Source organism: Lissotriton vulgaris, chromosome 5, assembly GCF_964263255.1.
Source record: "Lissotriton vulgaris chromosome 5, aLisVul1.2, whole genome shotgun sequence".
Lineage (NCBI taxonomy): Eukaryota > Metazoa > Chordata > Amphibia > Caudata > Salamandridae > Lissotriton > Lissotriton vulgaris.
In genome coordinates, this window is record NC_141693.1 from 225,124,466 (window position 1) to 225,141,128 (window position 16,663).

Below are 16,663 nucleotides of genomic sequence, written 5' to 3' on the forward strand. Positions count from 1 at the left end.
TCCACACACCACCAATAAGGCGGCAAGGCCCAGACCCATCTTCCCGGATTGTGTCGGGCGCAGATGCGGCGCGGCGAGCTGGAGCACCACACCCGGCACCGCCCAGCAGCAACCCCCTCCAGTCACCTCCACCGCTGGGAAACCGCAGGTGCCGCTCCGCTCCCACGAGCGCCGCCAATGCACCCCGGAGCAATTCAATCCACAGGCACCGGGGCAGGAGGTCACTCTATGGATCCGGACCTCATCGTGACCCCCCGCCACAGGTACAGGCCGGCGCCGCCAAGAGGATCCCAGGTGGGCAGGGCAGGGAGGGAACAGCCTGGGCGCCCGGCTGAGAGTTCAGGCTCAAAGAGCAGGCAGCGGGTGGGCCGCCATCTTGAAGGAGGAAGGCCGCCCGGAGCAAGGGGCCAGTGAAGGCGACGCGGGCACCCAGCAGGCCCCCAGAGGGGTCAGAGCGATGCAGGCAGGGTGCAGGAGTCGTCCGTGAGACTCTGGGACGCTGATTGTAGATATTAGTGGGCAGATGCGAGGCGGATGTAGGAGGGGGTCTGGAGCACTCTTAGAGTGCGACCGCCATCTTGACGCCTCAAGCCACGCCTCCAGGAGTCCTAACTTTACTACTACTAAATGCCTTCTGTGAATAACAAAAGTAGTAAGTTTAGGATTTTGTCTCAGATTCATTCTGTGAATCGGCCCCAATATGTCCTTCTATTGAGTGGAATTCACCCTTTATTCCTTTTGCTTCTAATTTTGTTTTGACAGGGGCATATAACACCTTGTATGGCTTTATTGAGCCTTGACATACTTGTTCTCTTGAATTTACTATTTATTGAGTGGCTTCAGCGAGGTGCCGTCATACACTCAGAAAGCAGAATTTTGCTGGTTCTAGGGGATATCATAGTTTATGCCATGTTTGTGGGTGCCAGGCCTGTACACCCACAATTGCTCTTGCTCGAAAGGGGTTTATGGCATGTTATTCCTTGATAGTATTTTCTTGATTATGGTCCAGTAGAGATCTGTGTCACTGTGTCCTTTCTCCACATAGTGCATGGTGAGTTTGATCGAGAATCTTTGGCAATGGATATTGCTCTAATGTTGATTAACACTCGTCTTGATTTTTCTTGGTCATGCCTCTATATTACAGCTTACAAGGGCATTCAATTAGGTAAAACATGTGGTTTGAAATACAATTGTAGGGTTTGCTTCCCTCATAGTGTATTCAGACTTTATTCAAACTGAGGTCAAGTGTTTGTTTTGGTTTTGTCATGGGTCATACCTAGAACTGCCCACAGGGGATTTTATATATCTGTCATAAATGTTTCATATATATTGCACCTCTAGGATTTTACATTGTTTCAACCAACCATTCATATTAGGAAGAGTAAATTGAAATGCAAATTAAGAAATAGTACAATAGTTACTTCTTATCATAGATAGACACCTCTGCAGCAAGGATTATGTTCAGCTGTAAGAAGATCATTACCAACCACAGGGGCTGTCCGACAGACCTGAACCAGGGACAATCAGACAATACACCTAACAATTGGTTCAAGAGAAGAGGCGCTTAAAATATACAATTCAACACATCAAACTCAAAATTGCAAACAGGAGTAAATGAAAAGGAAAAGAAAAGGAAAAAATTGAAGAAGCCCCTCAATCAGAAAGCTGAATATTTTCAGTATCAAAAGTAATTATTTATCACATGTAGTAAAAACATCTAGAACAGTTACGGTCAAGGCAAGGTGTTGGTATACAATAAAAACATATCACAAATCAGACAAGTGGCAAACAAGGAAATACACATTACAATAAAGGAAAAACATGAACAGAAATAATGTGTCCTTCTATAATTTTGGCCACATAAGCGTCAATGGCCTTTCGACCACTGTATCACTACACGGTCATCATCAGGACTCTCAGTTCACTTGAGCCTTACAAGTCTGTATAATGGAGAGATTTGTACATTACAATTACTAATGGTAAACTTCTTCGAAAGGAAAGGCTTCAAAAGCAGAAAAGATTCAAAGGAAACCACCAAGTGACAAGGCAGCCGCAGAAAAGCCATAAATTAACCAACGTCGACACCCAGTGCAACTAAAAAAAGTGTGTGTACATGCCACCACCGAGCTACCAGAATGCTCAAGAAAAATCAAGTGTATGAAAACCGGACCAATCTTTCATTGACGGTAATCCACAAGAATTCTAAAAGATGCACTAAAACAGAAAAGAAACTGCATTCAAAAACACGTCAGTCATTTAAGTGGAAACCAAAATTCAAACGACCAAAGAGTAGGAGAACTTACAGACAGCCGCAAAAGTAGCTTGAACAGGTCACACTGTGTGGTAGACAATTAATTATATCTATCCATTGCATCAAGGGATGAAATTTCAAGATCCACGGTAGTTTCCGCCCAGTCAATCGGCGAGAAATTAAAGGAAAAACAACCTTAAGTCCAGGGCTTTAAGTGGGCCGGGTCTCCAGGGGTCTGAGCACCGGCAGTTTTTTAAAAGGGGCCTCGAAACGGGTCTCTATCGGGCTCTGTTTTGAGCCCTGGCATAGACGGTACGTTTTTTTCCGGACTGCAGAGACAGCAGTTTGCTGTCACTGCAGTCTGGAAAACAGTGCCAGGGCTCAAAACAGAGCCCGATAGAGACCCGTTTAGAGACAGAAGGCACATCGATGTGCGCTGCTCACACTGCTCACTTCTCACTAGCAGAGAAGTTACGGCATGAGGTCATGCCAGGTGAGCGTTCTGGGGGAAGGGAAATCCTTTTAAAGAGTCATTTTCTTTCTGGATTTCCCTTCTCTTTCTGAAACGCAAGAGCAGCAACATTGTGGTAGGTTCACCAGGGCTCTAATTGGAAGCGTTTTCAATATTATATGTAACAAGCCATTGTTGCAGCTTATTTATCTTATGCAACTAATAACAATTGACAAAGCCAATAGTCCTTACTTGTTGTAGGTACGATGTTACTTGTTGTACCACATACCTGGATGCAATGACAGAAACAGCAAAATACAAGTCGGGGGCACACTATGCTAAACACAGATTTTTAGCATAAATGTTTTAAAGCCACGCCCCTAATTACACTGCCACGCCCCTTTGAGAGACCCCCCAGTTTTTTAATCCCACTTAAAGCCCTGCTTAAGTCCTCCGCAATTTTACAATTGTGTACCTATATCAGATAGATTCATGAATATGGTATTGCAGTGATACTATCACTACAATAGATGCTGATAGACTGGTCCCGACTGGGTTTGTGGCAGAATAAAACCAGCAGCATCAAACCATAAATGAATATCTTAAAGATGTCAACATAACAACTACGCAATTCATTGTACTAGAGTTCAAGTCAACCAGAATATTCTAATGCTATTACTGTTTCAATATATATCGCTGGAATAGCATATATAATCTTTAGGTCCCCAAAAAGAACCAGACTTTTATGTCAGCTACAATATTTAGTGCTAAAAACTGTTTGTGCACAAGTCGTTAGACCGGCATACATGTCTATCATGGACCCAAATTAACTAATTCACAAGGTCCAATTCACCAAATTCTATACATATTCGTTATGTTAGGAAAACAGAAACAAATTGTACAGGTAGTCATTAATTAAAAAGGCTGCGTCGTCACATTAAAACCATAAGAAAACGCCAGCATTCCGCCCGTCGTCAGGTGCCCGCCTTTCCGTGGTTATGGTCAATCGGAAATCCATGCCCCAAACCATCCAGGGCAAAACTATTGTACTACCTAGGGACTTTACTTGGACTTTCAACAGACACACCAATTGCAATAGCTCAAGGTGTATCTATGTCCTCATATGCCCCTGCAAGATGCTCTACATCGGGATGACGATGCGCCCGGTCAAACTGCGCATCATGGAACATAATAGTAACGTCCGATGTCAAAAGACTCACACTAAACTTTATGAGCACTGCAGGGAACACAATCACGGGGCTGAGAATCTGCAATGGACTGTACTGGAATGCCATCCATCTATGAACCAACAAACCCTCTTTAAAATGGAGCAAAGATGGGTACATCGCCTTCACACGGATGAAAATGGCCTGAATGATGCTGTGCCTTGGACTATGTTGTCCAGATGATATCCTCCATGGGCGTATTGTCCACATTACTAGCCAAATCCCCACACGTTACTATCTAATCCCTCTTTGTCAATAGTATTCCCAACCCGTTCAAAGATGGCGCCCATTATTGCAAGCCAATGCAGGCTTGTGAGTCTTTTGTTTCCATGCCCGAACGCGCCGCGTGTCCTAGCAACACTTGCCAGACACGCCCCCCCCGGGCGCGCGCGCAACCCGCTATGTTTAGCGGTGGAAACACGGACCGCTTGCACCGGCTTTCCTGCGGCTAGTCCGATGTGGGCGGGGTAGGTGTCTACACGCCAGTGACAGAAGTAAGTCAGGTAAGGCGTGTTCCCTTGCCGCGCTACTCACCCGAGGCTCTGGATTGACGATCGACACGAGCCTTTGATTTTGGTGATACCGTCTAACGGTAAGCATGACCGCTCTTTAAGTATGTGACGATCGGTGCTCCGTTTTCTCATTTTCAGGTGCTAGTTAACCAGCACTGACCCCACCAGGTCAGCCGGGGGGATCACCGACCAGGGACTGCGGGTAAGCTTTGCGCATCCGCCACCCCCTGACTGACTTTCTACCATTCACCATTAATTGGGGGATTTAGTACAAACATAATAACTGAGGGAGCTTTGCTCTGCTGAAAATAATTTGTGCGCTTGAGTGGTAACCTTCCTTAGGTTAATTTTTTGATGTGTCGATACACACCTTTCCGAACCCGCATGACACACATGTGTGACTCAATGAGATGGTGCACATGATATATTTGTGATCAAACTTAATGCTTGCTAATTGATAATTCCCAATGGCACCAGATGGCAGGACATACATTCTGCTTACTTTGTCCCGCATTTCATCTCTTTTCACCCTCTCTGAGTGTTAGTACTTCACCGGGGTGTGACCCCTTTCAATACTCAACCACTTGCATGCCATGATTTCATGCAAAAATGTCTATAGTAATAATATAACTATTGACTGTTCCCTTCTTTTGTCTCTTTCTCTAGTCCCAGGGAGGGCTTCAATGAAGGGTTGATCCTGCAACACAAGCCAGGTCGTATACCCAGTTCCTTAATTATTAAGGAATCACATAGCAAACTATGAGCACTTTTGGTCCTGATGAATTGCCCTGCTGGGCATGAAACATGTCGACCGCACTTGGACTGAGGGTTGAATGAGGCTTGACTACCCTAACCATCACGCCTCAGTACCCCTCACCTTTTTCACGCATTTTAATGAGGCAGTGAGCCATGTTATTAAAGGTTCCCCTATTGGACTCGACTGACCTGTTTTAACCTCACCCACGCTCACCTTTGCACTTTCTAGGTCCCTCACACTCATGCACCCACTGGCATAAGGAATAAAAGATCTCCGCGAAAGTGCAGCACTTTGTGCTACCCGACGGGCATTGCACCGCCAGCCTGCCGTTGGAGCAGGGTGCCAATGATGACACTGGACATTCATCGGGTGGGATGACAACAGCCATCAAGCCTTTGGTATGTGTGAGGCACCCTAGATTCCGAAAAGGGATTACTTTACTCCCTGCTTTGTCACACCCCGCAAGAGAGAGGCTCCTTTAAGTTACTTTAGTTAATCCCGGTGGGGAACTTTGTACCATTTTTGTTGACTGTTACGTCATAGGACATGTACATTGGACCCCGGTAAAAATTGTCCACCCCCGTTCCCTCTCTTTGATACAATCGGGAATCCATGTCAGCCGTTTAAAAAAAAATAGCGATCTGATATTCCTCCATGCCCGCTTTTTCCTTTTCTTTTCCTTTTCATTTACTACTGTTTGCAATTTTGAGTTTGATGTGTTGAATTGTATATTTTAAGCAACTCTTCTCTTGAACCAATTGTTAGGTGTACAGCTGTAAGAAGAGGCAGAGTGTGGACAGTTGATACTTCAGGTATAAAGTTACACTTCAGGTCTAAATGTAGACTTCTGGTCTAAGTTTACCTTTGCGAATTAGGTCCCCTAGTGTCTCTGTATCTCTCTCTCTTTCTTGTCCTGTACCCCTAGCCCGGTTCTTCTGCTGACCAACAATAATATCCTTTGCATTGCTGTCAGAGAGGAGAGCCGCTATTAGCACCCCTCCTGTCAGACCTGGATTACCAGGTTAGTACAAACCTGACGTCTTTATTCATGGTTGCAATTGTCTCTACATGTTGCATGTCAGTGAATCCATCCACTATACATTATCCAAGTTCATTGTCCTTGTCAATGTTTAGTTATTTCTGCTAGATAATGTTAGAATGAATGTTAGAACAGGTCACCCGGTCCACTCTGATTGCTACAGTGAATGTGTGTTTTGACAACTGGCATCTGCCTTGTATAGCTGATTTTTGGACGATGGTGGGGCCATTTAATTTGTATAATTATTGTAGCTTTTCGGCTCTGAGGACAGCAGGGGAGTTGCACTAACCAAGGTCCTCTTTTTTACTGCTTGTTGAGATGTAATTGTGTACGTAAGAGTTGTGTTCCCTGAGCGGACATGGCTTTCTCTCTTAGGGGATTTACGCCTTTTCCAAGCCAGCTCTCCTTGTTCCTTGGTTGTGTCTCACTTCCTAGAGGACTGTAGCCTAGGAAGACACAGATAACATGTCAGTGAGATAGGCACTTCACTAATCTGGTCATCATTTGGTTTACAAATTCCCTACGGATTACATACTGTTTCTATGGGAATCACTGCTCTAGTTTCTCTTCTCAGCACATCATCTTAACACTCTCCAATAAGGAACCATTGCAGGCTCTTTGTTCCATGAACCCAGCAAGTCAGCCTTTATGCCTTCAACAATGGAACGCTGAGGAGTTCTGAATTAGGTCCAAAGCCTCTGATGCAATGCGTGGGGAGTGACTGTTTCCAGAGTATATCTGGGGGTAGGATTGTGTCAAGCTCAAGCACTCTTCAACAAATACACTTTAACAATTCACTCATAACGTGGCCACGCCAAACCAGGGACAAAAGTGCAGATTAAATGTACTGTCCATGGGTGGCTTTTGTGTCACCTCAGCATGGTCAGCTCTAAGTGTCATCTAAATGCTTATTGGGCATAGACCGAAGTGCACAATGAGGGAAGGTTCGACTGACATAGAGCCGTCAGGTGTGAGTGTCTCGGGTGGGTGTGGATGTTCTGGAGAGTCAAGCAATGACAAGGGCCACACCTCCAGAGGACTCAGCGTGTCTCACCTCCCTGTGCTTGTGTGACACTGAAGTAACTATAAACACACATGCCAAACAGGCATTATGTGCCTTCTTGCCACACCCGTCCACTCCTGACAAGGTGGCTTCATTCAGCAGTGCACAAAATAATGTGAGCTCAGAGGCATTTTCACTGGCGGTGTCAAGATTACACACGCTTCAATGCCAGAGAGCATTCATATGCATGGCTATATTCAGCATTTTAGATTAATAGCCTCATCTGCAGGTAGAGTTTGTTCCACATTTGGCCCTGTGGTCGGCTTCTAGTTGTTATGAGAGAAGATGCATACTTCAGAGGTCGGGAAAGTCAGGGTCATCACCTGAGCCGTGAACCTAACCGGGTTATCACCTCGCCAGCCTGATTCCTTAGCATAACACAGTGTCAATGGAAGCCATGAGGAATATTCTGAAGGGACAGCCATCCTTCTGTGGTGACTCTCAATGGAAGGCTCCTAAAGCATCCTGAAGGGACAGCTGCCCCTCATTTATACTCTCAGTACCACAAGAAGATGTGGGAGTCTGGTGCAGTTGCAAGAAGGGCCATAGGAATTAGGCACAATAATCCATCATTCATGGTGGGCACAACAAAAGTCGATGCGCCACTCAATAGGCTTGTGTGAACAGATAAGTATCTCACCTGAAGAACACATAACCATTAATCTCTCAACTCTGGTGCATCTGCACATTTTTACTGTAATTTTGAATAAATAGTCCAGACGTGCAAAAAATCACATTCAATCGGCAGTGAGCACGCCGATCAATATTTTGCTATTTAGAATATAATGGTATTGCAATGGGTGTCATTTAGGAGTCACAACTACGACCCCTGGGTTGCCCCTAGCGACTCCTTGCACCGTTTTTAAGATTTCTGGCCTCACAGGTTGCAAAAACAGTGCCAAGAACACAGGGGCGGGTCACATTATTAGCTCCAGGCCCATCCTCATTGTTTTCTGTTCGATTTTATTACACAAACAGTGAATTATAGTCTATCATTTATTATTGTTTTAATGAAAGGTGGAGCAGTTGGATTAGGAATGGGACCTTCACTGGCATCTTAGGTAAGTAAAATAACATGCATTTAATTGTAAGTTGTGTGAGCATGTATGTTTGTATGTGGGATCATGTGTGTGTTAAAGTGGGTGAGTGAGAAAGCATAAGAGTCAGAAAATGAGTGAGTGAGGGAGTGCACTTGAGTGAGTCAGGGTAGGAGTGAATGAAAATAAATGAGGGAAAATTAGTGTGAATGAGTGAGCGAGAATGAGTGTGAGTGAATGAGAGAATGTGTTGGTATGCTTGTACGTCTGCTCTTGCACCTGGCATGCTTCTTGGCTCATAGAGGCTTATTGGAGGACATTCTTGATGTAAAGGAGGACAACCATGGAATATGTCAGGAGTGCATCCATGACAAATTGCTGTCCCCGGCATACCTGATGTAACAATTTGAGCGGTTGTGGTGAATGTCACCACACTCTGTACAGTTCCCAATGAAAATGGGCTCACTTCCTTGGCCAACTGTCTAAAATGCCACAAAAGTTACAAGAAACAAACAGGAGGGAGAAGCACTCCAGTAATTACTTCAGTTGCTATAAACCCCACCTATCTTGGTGTATTATAGTAACTCTGAAAGAAGCACTGATTACACTTAAATTAATTGCTCTTATTGTTTATAAAGTTTTATATAGCACGAACATGACCAGTGAAGGTATCAGAGCGCTTTACTTACAGATTAGATAATCAAGCAAGTCACTTGTGCCAGGTAGAGGGGTTCCTACCTCAGTAACATTAACCTATATCAATGGTACAGTCATGCAGCATTGAATATTTGTTTATTTTGCTGTGCTTAGATATCCTTCCTTATTTGTCTTTGAGATATTGTCTGAATGAGTTTGAGTCAAAGTCAGTGGAGTTTTCATACTTAAGTATGATTGCTTATTATCGGCTTAATAGTAACACATGACATTGAAGGAGCAGATTGGGTGCAATATAGAACTAAGGTAAATTTTAAAAAGGGGGTAAAGATGTTTGGTATATTAGTTGTGAATTAATGGCGCTGGCATGAAGGGAGCAATGATAGAAAAGATGCAATCTGCTTCAGGTTTTCCCCCTGCACTCTGATGTTATCAAGTCTCTGTAGAAGCTTGGGATAGTGAACAGTATCAAAGGCAAGGGAGAGCTCAAGTAATATGTGTGGTGGTACTCCAGTCTTAATCAACTGTTTAAAATCATCCCATGTGGAAATCACCTCTGCTTCTGTGTCTCAGCTAAACTAGAATCTGTTATGGTAATCTTAAAGCAGGTTATTTACTTCGAATTTAAGTGTATATTTTGAGGCAGATTTTTCAATTGTTACTAGCCAGCGGTTAGAAGGATCTCTTGGCTCAAGGCCTGTTAGTTTAGGGATGCGTGGGGGTTTTAGCAGGCTGGTTTGAGGTACAAGCGAGGAAGCTTAGTTGATTGCTCAATATTGCCTATTTATTAAAATTAAAGAACAGAGAAAATGATTATTTTCTTTAAATGAAATTGAGAACTCCTACATAAGACAGTTTAACCAACCTTATCTCTTCTTATTTTTCAGGGTGTTGGAGCCGGTTGGGTGACCCCGGAGTCTCGAAAGAAAAAAACCAAAACAGAAGTCAAGTGAGTGGTAAGTTTGAACACATTTTCTAAATCTATTCCCACGTCCCAACACCTTGCGATGAGAGTGAAGGAGTGAAGAATAAAGAATCAAGTTAGCTCCTTAGCTCCTTAGAATACATTCATAGGCTTTCTGTGTCAGGCAAAGGAAAAGGAGAGGGAGAGAAAAAACAAGTATATATATATATATATATATATATATATATATATATATATATATATATATATATATATATATATATATATATATATATATATATATATATTGTTGGACCCGGCCCTTTAGGCAGGTTCACCCCGAGACTTTTTTCCTAGCCTGTTTCTGGAACCTGGTGGTGGTGATTTTAGGCCTCTGCGCACTTTTTCACTGCTTGAGCTCTCTGTGTATGTGTGGTGAGTGACCTGCCTCCCATAGGAATGAATGGGGAGTATGTATGCCCATGGTAGTTCCTGATGTGTGGGGAGTGCAGGGGCGAGTTTGGTATGAGAGAACTCGTGAGACTGAATGCTGCGAAATGGTATATGCGGCATGACTGTGTCTAGTCTAGAAGTGCCACTTTTAGAAGTTGGTATATTTGTGTAATGTGTGATTGGCTGGTGAGCCTGGTCCAGGAGTGCCTGGGCCTGCTTGTGGATTGACTGTCTGGTTTGAGGGTGACAGGGGCTGGAGAGCCCAGGAGGTTGTCTGAGTCGGCCCATGGATGATGAAAGGCAGCATCTGCTGCCAGGGAAGTGGGAGGAGATGGCACCTGATAGTGAAGGGCTGTGCCTGCATGACCACAATGCTGGCTCCACCCCCCTGCTGGGCGACTGTCATCTCTGTCCCTGATACTGAAGGGACTTCCCTATAACCAGTTCTAGCTGGTTCTCACACTGCCTGCACAAAGACTTCAAAGACTTTTCTGTGTATAAGAAGGGGCTGTGTCCCCTTCCAAAATGTTCTTGTTTGTGGACTTGAATCTTGCCAGGGGCTGCTGCTGCTTGGGCCCAGGGTTTCCCTGCCCAGCCCCTGGACACTTGATGGACTTGCCCTGGGATCCTTTGGACCTTCTTATCCCCCCAGGACTTTGCTGCATCTCCGGAAAGACTTTACTGGACTTTGGATGTCCTTATAGCGCTGGGGGCGCTGTAATTTGATTCTTAGCGCTGATAGCGCTTTATTTGTACTCCTGGGCTTGAGGGCGCGTGTTCTTGCCCTTTAGCGCTTTGGAGCGCCTTATTTTGTCCAAGCGCTTAGTAGCGCATTTATTTGCATATTTAATGGAAGCCGGTGCCCACCCGGCATTGCCCCGTGTTGAAATTCACCGCCGCTGCCTGGGAAGCAGCACCGAAGGGGCCGCGCTGGAATTGGGCCGCTGTTGGGGGCTCGTCCCGGTGGGCCGCGCTGCCATTGGCTGGCCGGCCCGGGATGCCTTGATGACGTCTGCCCGGGCCGCGCTGTGATTGGCTGCCGGCCCGAGGAGCGAAGGAGGAAGGCTGCTGGTGCTCATGGGGCTCCCGTGAGGAGGAGGGAGCCCCGGGAAGAGGAGAAGACACGTGGCCTGCTGCTGGGGCTCCCGTGTGGTGAGGGAGCCCTGGGGAGAGAAAGAAGCGTCGGTGAGAGACGGTGGAGCCATGCGGTGGAGGCGCGGGGCACATTGCCGGTGCCCGCCCCAAGTCCAGGCCACCAGCCGGCAGAGAGGAGAAGAATCCTGCGCTGACGAGAGGAGCCCCGCCGAGAACAACCCGGTGAATGAAAGGGCTGGGGGCTCCGTGATGTTGCTGGCGGTGCCGGTGGGGGCACAAGGTCAAGAGCGGTCCCGTGTGGCAGTGGGCCGCTCCAACGTGGAGATAGTGGTGCGGGAAGGGTGGCCCCGGTTGGCAGCGGGTCGCCCCAACGTTGTTCAGAGCCCCGAGAGGCTCCGTAGGGGCGCAGGTCGGTGCCTGTGTAGGCACAGCGACCGGGGGCATTTGTGTATTTCGAGTCCCCCAGAGAGGGACTCCAACCATGGGGCATGTTTTGTTTGAGCCTGCGTGGCTCTACTCTGGACATTCGTTTTCAAAGTCCCACGGAGGACTTGGAGGCATGTGTATTTCTAGAGCCAGATGGCTCCAACGCCCCACAATTGTTTAAGAGCCTGTGTGGCTCCAAGTGCGCAGTTCCGAGCCTGTGTGGCTCCAGCAGTGGCGCAGTTTGCACCTAAGGGTTAGTGAGGGCCCTGGCGCTGTTTTGATGATTCCCAGCTGCCCAGCAAGTAGTGGGCACCTGCACCGTTTAGGCCCCTGACATTGAGACTCAGGGCGTCAAAATGGTAGGGACTGGTATGCAGCAGTGCCTTTTTGTATGTTTGGTGTAAATCCCTCCAGTAGTTCTTGAGAAAATTGAATTTGACATTTTTCAAATGGCATTTTCTATAGGACCTTTAGACACGGCTACAGCCCGAACGGCTGAACGGAATTACACCAAACTTGGCAAAATGGTAGGGGCAGGTATGCAGTAGTGCCTTTTTTATATTTGGTGAAAACCCTTCCAGTAGTTGTTGAGAAAATGAATTTGAGCAAATTATATATCTATATGTGCTCAACATTCTATTGGGAATAACTTTGGCGCCGATTGAGGAATCTGTGTGTAATTTTCCAGAATTTTGGCCAGCTCCGCTCCGCTCCTTCCCTGAAAGTTTCGGAGGAATTCGTCAAGCAGGGGCCGAAAGGGGGGTCCCAAAACGTGTTTTCACCATGTTAATTTCCATAGGGACCTTTAGACATGGCTACAGCCCGAACGGCTGAATGGAATTACACCAAACTTGGCAAAATGGTAGGGACAGGTATGCAGTAGTGCCTTCTCTATATTTGGTGAAAATCCCTCCAGTAGTTGTTGAGAAAATTGAATTTGATCAAATTATATATCTATAGGCGCTCACCGTACTCGCACCGTACGCGTACGTGAGCGTACTCTTACGTGCGCGAGCGAGTTTCTGATTGGCTGGCAGTCGACTGTCAACATTCCAAAGTGTTTAAACCAGGAAGTGTTGGCCACCATCTTGTTTTTCAGGAGAAATGAGGCACAAGAGAGCCCAAAACAAGAGTGGAAAACAAGAAAAGGGGGCAGGGTAGAGACCCCCCAACCCTCTAGTCCCTCTCAGGGGGTCCCAAAAGGACCCCCAAGGGCAAAAAAAATACAACAACAAAAGAATCACGGGGTACTCGCACCGTACGCGTAGGGTACACGTACCATGCGCGTACCCCGCGATTTAAAATAAAAACATTTTTTTTTTTGCACTTGGTGGTCCTTCTGGGACCCCCTGAGAAGGGCTAGGGGGTCAGGGGGTCTCAACCCTGCCCCCTTTTCGTGTTTTCCACTCTTGTTTTGTGCTTTTTTGTGCCTCACTTCTCCTGAGAAACAAGATGGCTGCTCAGGTGGTCCCAAAGGATAATAACATATATAAACGAAACGTTAACCGCTAATAGAATTAGCATTTACAAAACCTTTGAAATTTATTGAAAAAAAATATAGGTTTCTCGCCTGATATAGTTAGGAATTAGCATTTAAAAAACCTTGCAAATTCACTGAAAAGACCATAGGTTACAATCCTTATATAGTTAGGAATTAGCATTTTAAAAACCTTGCAAATTCACTTAAAAAACCATAGGTTTCAGGACTTATATAGTTAGGAATTAGCATTTAAAAAACCTTGCAAATTCACTTAAAAAAAACCATAGGTTTCAGGCCTTATATAGTTAGGAATTAGCATTTTAAAAACCTTGCAAATTCACCGAAAAAACCATAGGTTTCAGGCCTTATATAGTTAGGAATTAGCATTTTAAAAAACATTGAAATTGCTCCTATATCGTTAGTTGTACTAACTATATTTCGCGCACCCGCAATCCACTGCTGATGATGTCACATATTACATCATTCATGACATGGTCAGTGACATCACTAACGACATCACTGATGACATCTCAAATGACATCACTGATGACATCACTGATGACATCTCATTTGACATCACTGATCACATCACTGATTATATCATTCATGTGATAATACGATGCACCTCCTCACACTCTAATATAACCTTTGATACACCCAGTGTTAAATACAGACTACCATTCTTGAAACCATTGACACACCAATACCAGTTACTACATACGCACTCACTGATTCCTAGGTCTACACACACATTCACTCATTCACCCATATAATCACTCATGCATACAGTCACTCATCAATACAACACTCTCATATGCACTCAAACACCTATACAGACACTCACACACTGCCACTCATCCATCGAGTTACTCACACACCTAGTCAGTCATGCAAAGTATCAATCACACTTCCATTTCCTCAACTATACAGTTATACACACAACAACTTACTTATTCAAACATATTCTAACACATACTTACTCTCTTATACAATCACTGATACAAGTACACAATGATCCATATAGCCACTCGCACATTCACTGGCTCTCATGTATAGTCATTTATATATGCCAACTCTCACATGCACTGTGTTTTACAATGTCCTTACTTGCACATTTAGCACTGAGATATCCATTCACTCACCAACACACCCATGCACACAGTCAACCGCCCATATAGCTGTTTCCACATGCACTCTTGAACTCATACACCTAGTAAATCAACTGCTCACACATCTATGCACAGAGTCACACACCTCCCAGCCACCCACACACACACTCAGTCTCCCATTCAAATACTTGTGCAACCAATAAATAACCCATATACCCAGTCATATAGCTACTGATCAACACATGCAGCAGCTTACACAACAACAGACATACTGATGCACACATTCAGACAGTTTAGTCACTAACCCATGCATTTAGTAAGACACATTTAATCACTCACTCATACAGTCAGTCACTCACCTACTAAATCCTTCATCCAGACACTTATACATCCATTCATTCTTCAATATGAAAAACATATTTAAACTTTACAGAAACACACAGTCACTGGATGATGTCATCAGTGATGTCATCAGTGATGTCAAATGAGATGTCATCAGTGATGTCATCAGTGATGTCATTTGAGATGTCATCAGTGATGTCATCAGTGATGTCACTGACCATGTCATGAATGATGTAATATGTGACATCATCAGGATTGGATTGCGGGTGCGCGAAATATAGTTAGTACAATGAACTATATAGGAGCAATTTCAATGGTTTTTTAAATACTAATTCCTAACTACATAAGGCCTGAAACCTATGGTTTTTTAAGTGAATATATATATATATATATATATATATATATATATATATATATATATATATATATATATATATATATATATATATATATATGCCAAACAGTTCCGAATTACACCGTAGAGACGGATAACAACCAGGACACGGACCACCCGGCAAGTTTTCAAAATTAAGGTGCTTTATTCTCCCATCAGACAGACATGACTCGTTTCGTCCGGTTACCCCGGACTTGATCACATGGCATGTCGTGACCACCACAGTGCATATATACTGTTTCCAATTAACTTTAGCTCCTCCCTTCTTTACAAAGGATATAGAAAACAGACTTTGGCGATTTATCTAAATATAAATATAAATAGATACATGCAATTTAATAGGTGTATAAATACAAGAGTCTTTCCCTCCACAGATATGAAAAAAACGGAGCGAAAATTTGGGACATATATACAATTAATAATGCAAGGTGCTGAAGACATAATGGCCAAGTGCTCGTAATTACAAAGGAGAATATATCCTATGCGCACCGTATATAATTGACAAAAACCGTCCTATTTAGCATATAGTCCAAAGCTGAAAAATAACAACAATAAGGAGCCCATATAAAAGGAGAAAACAGTTAAATATTCTAATTTGTTTAAATATACCCACATAGTGCAAAATAAAAAATCTAATCAATATTCGAATCCTTAATAACTGATAAGAAGCAAATTTCATCAATTTTTCACATCATATTCAATGACAATATATAACAATAATTCATATGTCCAACAGTAATATAACCATTTCTGTGTCTCTTATCATTCACCTATTTAAGGTGAAAATGATTAGTGCAAAAAACCAAAGAGAATCAAAGTATCCAATCATGAATACAACATATTCTCATATCTTATTCATATTAGTTACAACTAATAAAATTATAACTATAACATCCCTCTTTCTCTCAGTCATATAGTGTCTCAATATCTGGATGTGTATATAAAGAGGCATCAGCGATATAAACATGGCAAGTGCCCCATATGTGTGTGTGTACTTGTTTTTTCTCTCTCTCTTATATAAATATATAGTCGATGGAGGAATTTCTTTTCCTATATTTTCTAAGATAGTGCTCTCGAATAGAAATAGCTTGGATAGCAATCACGGTTGGTGCTTGAGAGGGCATTTAGGAGAAAATGCAATCAAAGTGCTCTGACTTTATCAACCTTATATGTCCTTCATAGTTCCCCTCCCTCCTCCTGCTGAGATCTGAACCCCAACACTCACCCGCCTAGCTGCACCTCACCAGAGTTCTGGCAGTTAGACGGCATCCTCCGGGGCCGGTCACCACTCCTCTGGACCGGCCTCTGCGTCTTCTTCCTTCAAACTGGGTTGGCTGCTTAGTTCCACATCAGTGACTTTGACGTCGCGTAGACTACCTGGGTGGTCCTTCTTTGCTTCAACAAACTCTGCTGAGGGGTTTGGTCGTGTCTTCTCCTCTCTCCACGCCCTTGATGCAGTTGTCATCAGGT